This window comes from Rosa rugosa, chromosome 7 (assembly GCF_958449725.1).
Source record: "Rosa rugosa chromosome 7, drRosRugo1.1, whole genome shotgun sequence".
Lineage (NCBI taxonomy): Eukaryota > Viridiplantae > Streptophyta > Magnoliopsida > Rosales > Rosaceae > Rosa > Rosa rugosa.
Genome location: NC_084826.1, coordinates 29,946,665 through 29,958,095, shown reverse-complemented (window position 1 = coordinate 29,958,095; position 11,431 = coordinate 29,946,665). Strand labels below are relative to the sequence as shown.

Below are 11,431 nucleotides of genomic sequence, written 5' to 3'. Positions count from 1 at the left end.
ATGCGACTGCTGCGGGGATGTCGCGAGGTCGCGGGGACAGTTATGGGGCCTCTTTATATAGAGGATTACAATGCATAGAATCTTAATCATACAAGGAAAGTAATCGTACATTGAATAGGAATCTAGATCCTTCTAATTTAACCCTATTACCACTAGGTCAAGTAACCTAGGGTTTGGGTCAAACACAAATTAGGATTTACTTGAACATGGAGCAATTTGCAAGATTTAAGAGAGAGAGAGAGAGAGAGAGAGAGTATTAGGTTGCCATGTGACTCCTTAATTGAGATTTTCGAAATGAGTAATGCAGTAGCTGGAAGCATATGATCATCGAGTACGTGGATGACTTGATATCATCAGTAGCTGTGATATCACTCTAGTGTTTCCAGCTAAATTAAGTTGACTAAATATAAAATATGACTATATTCATATATATATTTTTATGATTAAAGAAGACGTACGCCAGATTAATTGACTGAATAAACAATGAAACACGAGTTCGATGATATTTAATTTCATTTTACAACTAATCTAACTTTTATCCAGCAAAACCAGAATTTAACTAATTGACTCAACTGTGTTGTTGCAAGTCTCACAAAACTTCTCGACTATATATAGCAAGGACAAATCCATGCATAAAAGCACCATAACAAGTTAATTTTGACAAAAAAAAAAAAAGTTGATTGGTCATTCTGAAGTGTGAGCGTCTAGAGATCGAGTTTTCCATTATCAATGGCTGAAGCATGCACCCATCCACTGGTAAAAATCACCTCGAGGAAGATGATTAAACCCTCATCTCCAACTCCTCATCATCACCAAAGAAATCTCCAGCTCTCTTTTCTGGACCAACTGCTACCTCCTACTTTATACCCATCTATCATATTTTTCTACTCTTCCCCTACTAGTGATCCCGCTTCCACTGTTTCAGAGAGCTTGCAAGCATCTCTCTCCAATGCTTTGGTTCTCTTCTATCCACTCGCTGGCCGACTGAAAACCGCTGCCTCCGTCGACTGCAACGACGAAGGAGCCCATTTTCTTGAGGCCCAAGTTAGCTGCCAGCTCTCGGATTTACTTAAAGTTCCTGAGCACAAGTTGCTTAACAACCTTATCCCCGAGTTTGAGCCTAAAACAGTTCAGTTGGCCTTGGGTTCAGTTGTGTTGGTTGTTCAAGTGAGTCTTTTCAACTGTGGAGGAATAGCTGTTGCTGCTTCCCCAATACACAAGATCGGAGATGCCGGCGCATATTACAAATTTATACAAACATGGGCAGCCATACATCGTGGTGAATCCGATCAACTAGTGCTACCGGAGTTTAATGGAGCATCTGTGCTGCCTTCTAGAGAATTGTCACTCCCAAACAACTTGGGATTAATCCCAAATCAAAAGTTGACAACAAGGAGGTTCGTGTTTGATGTCACAAAGATTGGAAGTCTCCAGGCCAAAATCGGAGGTACACAACTACACATGTAGAACTTGTTTCGGCAATCATCCTCAGAAGTGCTCTTGCTGCTTCTCATAAATCGAAGCCGGAGACTACTTCAAGCACAACTGTGTTGTCCCAAATAGTAAGTTTCCGCAACAGAATAGTCCCCGCGGGCCGCGGTAGCACCAAATGTCATGGGTAATTGGTTTTGGTCGGTTCAAGTGGTATTCAAACAAAACGAGACATAACTGCAGGAGTTGGTTGCTAAAATGAGGAAAGGAGTAACAGACTTCTACAAGGAGAAGGCGGACAGATTCAAAGGCGAAAATGGATTCCGGGTGGTGTCCGAGTCACTTAGAGAGAGGGGTGAGTTCTTTAAGAGCACAAAGGGGTGCATCAATCTTTATAGGGGTACAAGTTTGTGCAAGCTCCCCGTATATGAAATTGATTTTGGTTGGGGGAAACCAACTTGGGTCACTAGCCAAAGCAACCACAAGAATCTATTTCTCCTGATCGACACAAAACATGGAGATGGCATCGAAGTGTGGGTGACACTGGATGAAGAAGAAATGGCTATATTTGAGAGTGAAGAGGACCTCCTTTCATTTGCTTGTGCAAACCAATGAATTAAAAAGCGCGCCCCTGAGGCTCAAAAAGCGGATTTCCGGCTTGAAACTGAGTGTGTTTCACTGGTTAGCCGACGAGGCTGTTGAGGCGTCCTTCAAGGCGCTTAAGGCGTCCAAAACAGAGCTCAAGGCGATAAAGGCGTACGCTCTGGAAAAGAAGAAAAATGGCGTCGTTTTGGTCTTTTGGAACAAAATGGGTTTAAAGGTCGCGATTGAAGGTGTTTCGACTTTGGACAGCCGATTTCAGCCCTCTCTCTTCCAAAAGGTACCAAATTCGATCCCTAACCCAGAGTTCGAGTTTGGAGCTCGATTTCGATTCGCAGCAGTCAATTTGAAGGTGTCGGAGCTCGATTCGCAGCAGGCCATTTGAAGGTATTGGAGTTCGATTCGCAGCAGGCCATTTGAAGGTATTGGAGCTTGATTCGCAACAGGCCATTGAAAGGTATGATTCCAATTGATTCCATTATAAATCTTGAAAATAGTGTTTGAACCAAGGCTATATTGATCTGGGTTTGAGTTGTTCGACTTGTTCCCGTCTAGACAATCATATATGAATATGATTATATGTATCTGGGTCTGAAGGAGAAGTCTTACTTTTGGGCATCACTTGTTGATGGGTGGACATCGAGATGATGTGGGTTATAATCTTTCATAGGAAATTTGCAAAATTTGACTGGTTATGTTTGGAGAAGTTGGAGACATATACATTTTGACTGGTTATGTTTGCAACTCGTTTTGGTTCTTAAATATCTTGATCTGTCTGTTAACCAGTTGTCTGGGCAAATCCCACCAGAAATTGGTCTTCTATGATTTGAAGAACCTAACTTCATTGTATGATTTGTATCTCCATGAAAATAAACTTTCTGGTTCTGTACCCACTTCATTAGGAAATTTGAGCAACCTGATCATTGTTTGAGGATTAAATTTTGTTTGAGCAGAATTAGATTCTGTTCTAGTTATTTGGGAAAAGCATTTCTTTGCTGAAATATTCTATCTTCCATCAAATACTTCACAGTAAATGGAGCCTGAGTTGCATTAATTTGTTACTGTCTGATTAAAACAGATATATGAAGGCTAGGATGTTTGCTTATATTGCTATGATTTTCACAAGTTGTTCTCACTGCAGAGAATTTTCAGGGATGATAGTGATGGTAGTGATAGTTTGGATGGTGATCTTTTGGTTGCTCTTAATGTTCTTTTGGTTGCTCTTATATCGTAAGGCTTACGCCTTATGCGCCTTATGCCTCAAGGCTGCAAGGCTCTCCCGAAAACGCCTCGGGTACGCCTTTAGCGTTTTAAAACCTTGGTGCAAACCCTAGTGCAATCTCACTCTCGTATGTGATTATGCCAAAAAGTCGATAATTTTTTCGAACAATTCTTAAGTTCACCCCTTAAGTGAATTAGCATATTCACCCTCGCTTGTGATTAACACATAATAACTTTATAATTTTCTAATCCAACCATTCATGTTGTATAATGTAATACAAAGATTAGCTCTATAAAAAATCAATCAAATTGAAGACCTTTTAGTTATTTATTTCTCTGAAATACATTGACGGTTCATCATAATTGCAGTAAGTGTTATTAGAACCGTCCATTTGTTTGATTCAATTAGATAATTAAATAATTTTCAATTCTATTGATTTTTTTATAGAGATAATCTTTAAAGGCTAATTTAAGATATGGACTGTTTGATTATAAATTTATTAAGTAAAAGTGAAGGTGAATATGCTTGTTCAGCCTAGGGGTGAACCTAAGAATTGTTCAATTTTTTCCGGTTTTCATGTACGTTGTGATAATTGATGTGATTGTTCAAGTAAATCCAGAATATGTGTCTGGTCCAAACTCTAGGTTACTTGACCTAGTTGTAATAGGGTTTAGAATTAGACATATTCTCGGAGATATTCGTAGATATCTGATTAATTGTACGATTATCTTTCCTTGCACAACTCTGATTCTATGTCTTGTAATCCTGTATATAAAGAGGGCCCTATTATCAATGAAAGCACGACTCAATTATCTCCCAATTTCAGTTTTCCTTATTCACGTTATCAGCACAAAGCCCTAACCTTGAAATTCGAAAAACCAAAACCCGAAAACCCTAGCCACCGCCGACGCCTCTGTTGTCCCTAGCCACCGCCCCTACACCCTCGTTGTCGTTGCACATTAAGGACCCCTCCTCGGCTCCTCAACCCTCGGCATCAGCTACGCACGCAATCTGCTTCGCCATCTGTGGCAACCAGGATTGAAGCAGCCTCTGCAATCCCATACCAAGGATTGAAGTTTGACTGCACGTAACAAGGATTGAAGCGGCCTCTACAATCCTGTAACCAAGATTAAAGTTCGACTTCACGTAACCAAGATTGAAGTTCTACTGCATGTAATTAGGATTGAAGCAGCTTCTACAATCCCGACCAAGGATAGAAAGTTCGTCTGCAATCCTACAACAAGGATCAAAGGCACATTGCAACCCTAAGAGGTATGTTTTACTAAAAGTTCCCGTTTTTGAGTTTTTTCAATTTCTCTTCTTTTTTCGGGGACTTGCAAACTCCCTTCTTCTACCCCCCTTTCTTCATCATAGGAAAGACCTAATTAAGCCGAACTGTGGAGGTTCGTGCTCACTCCAAGCTTGGAGCTTGTTGAGATCTCCAAACTTAGAGTTTGTAGAGAATTTATGATCGACCACTTACGTCATTGTTTCGATATAATCCAATACCTCTTGGAATTGAATTTCTTGGAAGCGATTATGCTCAAATTTTTTTATTGTTTTCGTGGTAGCATTTTTCGCTCCGAAACTAACCCTAATTTCTTGTTCTCTTTCAGCATGAGTAACCTGAACAAATTGGACTTTGCTCCATTGGGAACAACCGGCTCTGGATATCACAGGTGGGTTCGTGATGTTCGCCAGCATCTCAAGGCCGATGGAATCCTAGATACGATTCTCGAGCCTAGCCAGGACGTGATAACTATTGAGCAAGCTCCAGCTTTGGATGCAAATAGAGCAGCCTTAGAGGCAAATAAGGCGAAAGTCATCATCCTACTGACTCGTCATATGGATGATTCGCTCCAGTACGAGTGTATGAATGAAGAAGACCCCAGAAGGCTGTGGGTCTCACTCGAAGAAAAATTTGGCAACGTCCATGACTCCCTGCTTCCTGACCTAGAAGTGAGATGGCATAGCCTCCACTTCTGTGATTTCAAGTTAGTTCTTGACTACAACTTGGAAGCACTTCGCATTAAATCCTTAATGGAATTATGTGGTAAAGAGATCACAAATGTGATGTTGATTGAGAAGACTCTCTCTACCTTCCCCATCTTTGCATTACTAAGAACTATCGAATCGATGTTACTGCACGACGGATCACAAGGTTTCATGAGCTCATTGGAGTTATGAATGTCGCTGAAAATCATGACAACATCCTTGTGAAGAACTATAATTCGAGATCCGTGGAAAAAAGCATATTCCGGAATCCAATTATAGTCGCGCCCCTAAGAGAGGGTGCCAAGAGCGAAACCCTAATCTTAATGATACTTCTTGACGTTCTGGTCCCCATAATCGCTTTACTTGGGAAGGTAACCGCCAAAATAGGCGAACACGGAACCGAAGAGGTCAACGTGGAAAGAGAGAGGGAGGCAACCCCTCTGGCTATGTCGGTGGCGCCACCAACACTAAGAGCCATCTAAATGACGCTTTCAAAGCGCCTCAATCAATGGAGTCTGAGCAGAGAGATGTATGTTCTCGATGTGGAGTATCCGGTCATTGGGCACTCATTTGTAGAGCTCGTGAAGAAATTGTCACCGCCTAAAAAGCATATTGTGAAGCAAGAGAAGCTCACTATGCGGAACAAGAAGATAAAGAAGATGATCTAGAGTGAAGGGTTAAAGACTACAAATCTAGCTAGGATCAATAGATCGCCAATTTTGTTTAAGTCTTTATTTTTCTAAGAGATGTAATTAGCAATTGCCATATACTTATTTGTAGTAAATGTCATTGGTTTAGTTTTTCTTCATATAGGCTCATCCAAAGTGAGTATGATGTCTAGGAAGGTTTTGAGATAAGTGGTACTTAAGCCAGTTTTGCTCCACCGGCATCTCTCTACTCACTTGGTCATATTTATTTTGGAGTTACAGAAAGAAGTCAAATGACTACCATTGTTTTGCATTAGCTAGCATTTGGATTATATTCTCCTAATGGTTAAGAGACAATGATGTACTTCGTTGGCTTATGAATAAAATTTCGAGTTCTTTTCATTATGACTTCATTTTGATTATGAGCATATTAGTTTGTGACTACGATGGCTGGGCCATCAGTATTAATTCAAGGACATGGAATAGCACAAGTTCCCCTTGCCAAATGGCACCATGATTACTGTCACATAAACTCTCTACGCTCCTAGGGCAAATCGCACCTATGAATAACCAACGGATTCCATGCGAAAACGCATGTAGAGAACGGAAATGAGTTCCTTTGCAATGCCTTTAACGATTGCAAACAAAGGTGCATCTTAGAGAAGTTTATGTGTCTCTCTAGTGGACTTTATATCATTATTCGAGCTATTAAATCCAATAACGTTATGAGAGATCTCTTGGATTTAGACACATATTGGCTTTGTCACGACTGTATAGGTCATCCTAGTCAAGAGATGATGATCCATCTACTCAAGACTTCACATGGACATCCTTTCTCTAGAGCGAAACGAAGCATGAATCAAAAGTTGATTCCTAGACTAAGTGTGACCGCCACTGTCCACCACCAGCCTAGGGCTGGCACAGTCCCTATCCATGACGCCATGGATGGCATCCATTATGATGATGGCACCCTAGGTGATGCTGCAATCACCAACTTTGCTTCAAATAACGCTTCAGACGCTCAAGCCCAACCAAAATCCTCATTGGTTGGTTCTAAAGGCTGTCGCTCATTTTACAAAAGCCTGTTCCTTAGGGAAGTTAGGACTGAGACCATCCTATGAAAAGGATATGAAAATACTCATTCTATTCTTACGTAGAATCCGTAGGGATTCCGTGGACTAGTTCAACCAACTTGCGGACCTTTAAATATCTCATGATGTTGGTTGACAAGCAAACACGCTGGTCACGTGTTGTGCCATTGTCCATTTGTAAATGCTGCTTATACTACACTCCTAGCCTATACCATATAACAGCGGGCTCACTCCTCGGATCATCCTATTCAGTCAATTGGAATTGACAATGCTAGAGAGTTTACATCGAAGACTTTCGATTGTTATTGCATTGGGACTGATGTTGGACATCATATTCCCATGAACACACCCAATGGTCTCACAGAAAAGACTACGATGGTAGCCCGGACATTGGTAATGTGCACCAGTCTCCTTATATCTGCTTGGGGTGATGCAATATTGCATGCAACTATGCTAATTCGTCTACGACCCATTGCCACTCAATCTACCTCTGCGTTACAGCTAGTGACTGGGTATAAGTATCGTACTTACGCATCTTTGAGTGTACCATTTATGTGCCAATTACACCGCCACAACACTCTATGATGGGTCCTTACAGACGAATGCGAAACTACGTTGGATTTGAGACTCCAACAATCGTTCGCCACTTAATGCCCTTGCAAGACGATCTCCTTACTGCTAAATTTGCGGGTTGTCACTTTGATGAGACAGTCTTCCCATCGTTAGGGGGAGATAAGAACACGGATGTTCAGCAGGAAAAACAGGAATTGTCGTGGCCTGTCCTCACTATGTCTCATCTCGATCCCCAATAATGTGACGAGATCATACATATCTGATGCAAACATGCCTGCAAGGAAGGACGTCCCGACGAGAAAACGTAGCGCCACCCTACATGGAGGTAGGCATGGCACCAACGCCAAAGAAAGTGGCACTCTGGCGGTATAGGCCTTGGCCCCAGCTAGAATGAGTGGGATGCCTGTGGATTCGAAGGATACTTTGGCACATTCCTATCCTTTGATCATCAAGACTCAAAATCCGTCTCATGAGAATCTTCTGGGTTATAGTTATCGTTGGGGGATGCCTCAACGGCAGAACCTATTCCTGAGAATATAGAGCTCTTTGAAAATTACACTAGTGTACATGAGACGTGGGATAGAAACTCCATCATAATTGATGATGTAGTTGCGAATGAGTCTGTTGAGTCTGATGATATCAAACCACGCTCCGTTGATGAATGAATGCCAACGTAGAGAAATTTAGCCTAAATGGAAAGATGCGATCCAGGTTAAGATGGATTCTCTAATGAAGAGGAAGGTTTTTGAGCCAGTGATGCCAACACCTCCTAACATAAAACCTATTGACTAATGGGTCTTCGTTAGAAAGCGTGTTAAGAAAAAGATATAGTAATCTCGCCTTATGGCGCAAGGCTTCTCACAAAATGCCCTGGAATCGACTACAATGAGACATATTCTCTCGTAATGGATGTCATTGCACTCCACTACCTTGTCAGTTTGGTAGTTTTCGAATACCTGAACATGCAGCTTACGAATGTGGTCACTACGTATCTCGATAGGGATCTAATATACATGAAGGTTCATTGTGAACTTCATTTACCCAAGTCAAGTGGCTCTAGACCACGGAGCTTGTTTACAATAAGTTTGAAACGCTCACTAAAGTGACTACTTGATTGGGAAGGGATATGCCCGCGCATATCCATAAGAAGTTTCAGATTCTATCGCGTTTCATGATGGACATGATCTTCATTGGAAGCCCTTAAAGAGTTAAAGGAAATCGCTGAACACTTGAAATCCAAGTTTGAGATGAATGATTTTGGGAGAACACGACTATGTCATAGTTTGGAACTTGAGCATTGTGTTGATATATGCTTAGGCATTTTGACAAGGTCAAACCTTCAAGCATCCCCATGATCGTCCGTAGTCTTGATCCTGAAAAGGATCCTCTTCATCCAAAAGATGATGATGAAGATGTGCTAGAGGCAGAACTGCCTTACTTAAGTATAATAGGCCCATTATTGTACTTAGCTCAATGCACAAGACCAGACATCTCATTTACAGTGAACTTGTTAGCTAAGGTATAGCTCTGCGCCAACGCGACGCCATTAGATTGGTGTAAAAGATATCTTTCGGTACTTGAGATATAACGTCCCGAACCTGAGTTTACCGATTTACTAGTCATTTGAACGGTAAACGACCTTTACTTTCACTTTTACTGTTGTTTCGGTACTTTTAGGGGGCCCTAAAAGATGACTTTTTGTTCGGGTCGAAATTTGAGAAAATTTTCTTCATGGAAGTCGTAGAGGACGTTAAACCGAGCGCGTGCATATGTGGTACGTAAAAATCGGAGTTCGTATGCGAAAGTTATGAGTGAAAAATGAAAGTTACTGTTCATTAGGGGTGGGCGTGGTGCGGTTCGGTTTGGTTTGAGGCCCAAATCGCTTTTTTCGGTTGGCCTATATATCAAACCGCATCTGCATTACAAAAGGGCTGAACCGATTATTTCGGTTACACCATTTTTCGATGCGGTGCTGGTCGGTTTCGGTTTGGAGCGATTCATTAATTTCAACTACAAAGAGAGAGCCAAAATTAGGCTTATTTTTACTTAACAATTTCAACAAGGCATAAATAAAATTTGAATGCATTTAGAGTCCACATAAATCAGCAAATGTCACCCAAATATCAAGAAACTTGCAGAAAGACTATAGCAACTTATTACACACACACACACACACACACACACACATATATATATATATATATATATATATATAGGATTTTTCTCAGGTAAGGATGTCCTTAGTTTTTCTTATGGAACGGATTTACTGTTTTCACCCACTTTCCGATCACATTTTCACATCTTAACCGTTCAGTTTTTTGGTCCTAATGTATGGATCACCTCTGCAAAATTTCAGCCAATTTGGTGATCGTTAAGGGCGTCCAAAACTGCAATTTACACGAATGAACAGAATCTGTCGAACCGGAACCGTTCATTTACATTGTTCTAATTTGCAGTTTTGGATGCCTTAATGATCACCAATTTGGCTGAAATTTTGCAGAGGTGATCTATACATTAGGACCTAAAAACTGAACGGTTAAGATGTGAAAATTTGATCGGAAAGTGGGTGAAAACCGGAAATTCGTACCTAAGAAAAACTAAGGACATCCTTAGTGTAGCCGGACTGTATATATATATATCAATGGTCAAGCAAACATAACAACTTGTTACAAACTGAAAACCTAATCAAAAATGGATTTCTTATATATTGAAAACCAACATTTCCATCAATGGAGAAATAATAAATAAATAAAATATAATTAAAATAAATTTGGTGTGGGTCGGTTTAAATCGGGCGGTTTATGACCCGAAACCGCAATCAAACCGCTTTTATACGGTTCGGTGCGGTGGGATCATAAAACGACACCGTTTTAGTTCGGTGCGGTTCTGGTCGGTAACCGTATTTTCGGCACAAAATGCTCACCCCTACTGTTCATGGTAAATTTGTATATATATTGGAATTTTACTGTGGTAGGTTTCCAAATCCGGAAACCCACCCTTTCTCTCTCTTTCCCCCGAGCTCTCCCTCTTTCCCTTTCGGCCTCCATCTTCCTCCTTTCGATTCGCCGCCGTCAGTATTAGTCTAGGACCGCCTCCTTCCGCTGCACACGCCGGTGGTAGTGGGTCACGACGATTTTCCCGGAGATGTGAGAATCGACGACTGGAAGTTTACTGTATTTGTGAGAAGTTTCTGGCAATTCGCCCAATTCCGGCCATCTCCGGCGATGAAGTTGGGTCTAATCGGAGCGCCTTGAGCCGTGGATCATTTCCCCTTTAGCCTCTTGCCTCGATTTGCAGTGGAGAGAGAATAGAAGAAATTTCGAAATTAGGGTTTTGAAATTTCTAAGTTTTTTTTTCACCGGCCTATTTCGTGCACTTAAAGGTAAAATTGGAATGTGTTGTAGTTGAGAAAAATGTTGGGCGTGTTGAGTAGTTGTTGCTGTCAAAATTTGGTGGTCATCGGAGGTGGTGGCCGCCGGCGCGTGGGCCCCACGCGCCGCCACTGTGGGTGGCACGTGGAGGCGTATAGGGCAGGTTTTTGGCTTCTTTTTTTGCTAGTTAAATCCTTTTTTTGATCTAGAGCTTATGTATGTGAAGTTTGGTGGAAATTGAAGGAGTTTTGTATCGATTTTGTAATACCGAAGTTTGGGATGTCGATCATTGAATTACGAGAATCTAACCGTCGAATTTCTCTTGATTCTGCCATAGAACCTTTAAACTAATGAGTTGGTATTAGGGGTGAAGTTTGATTTAGGAGGATAAGATATTAGAATCGTATTTAAATTGTCGAATTGTCGATTACGGAATATAATTGTGTATAGGGCGACGTACCGAGCTCTTACTCGATGAAGGAACTCATATACGTGATCGTC

The 11,431-nt window shown here is 41.2% G+C and overlaps 1 pseudogene; it reads left to right on the top strand.

The window, feature by feature from the left end:
* The first annotated feature begins 668 nt into the window (after window positions 1–668).
* Window positions 669–3,257, top strand: LOC133720838 (acyltransferase Pun1-like; annotated as a pseudogene).
* Window positions 3,258–11,431: the final 8,174 nt, after the last annotated feature.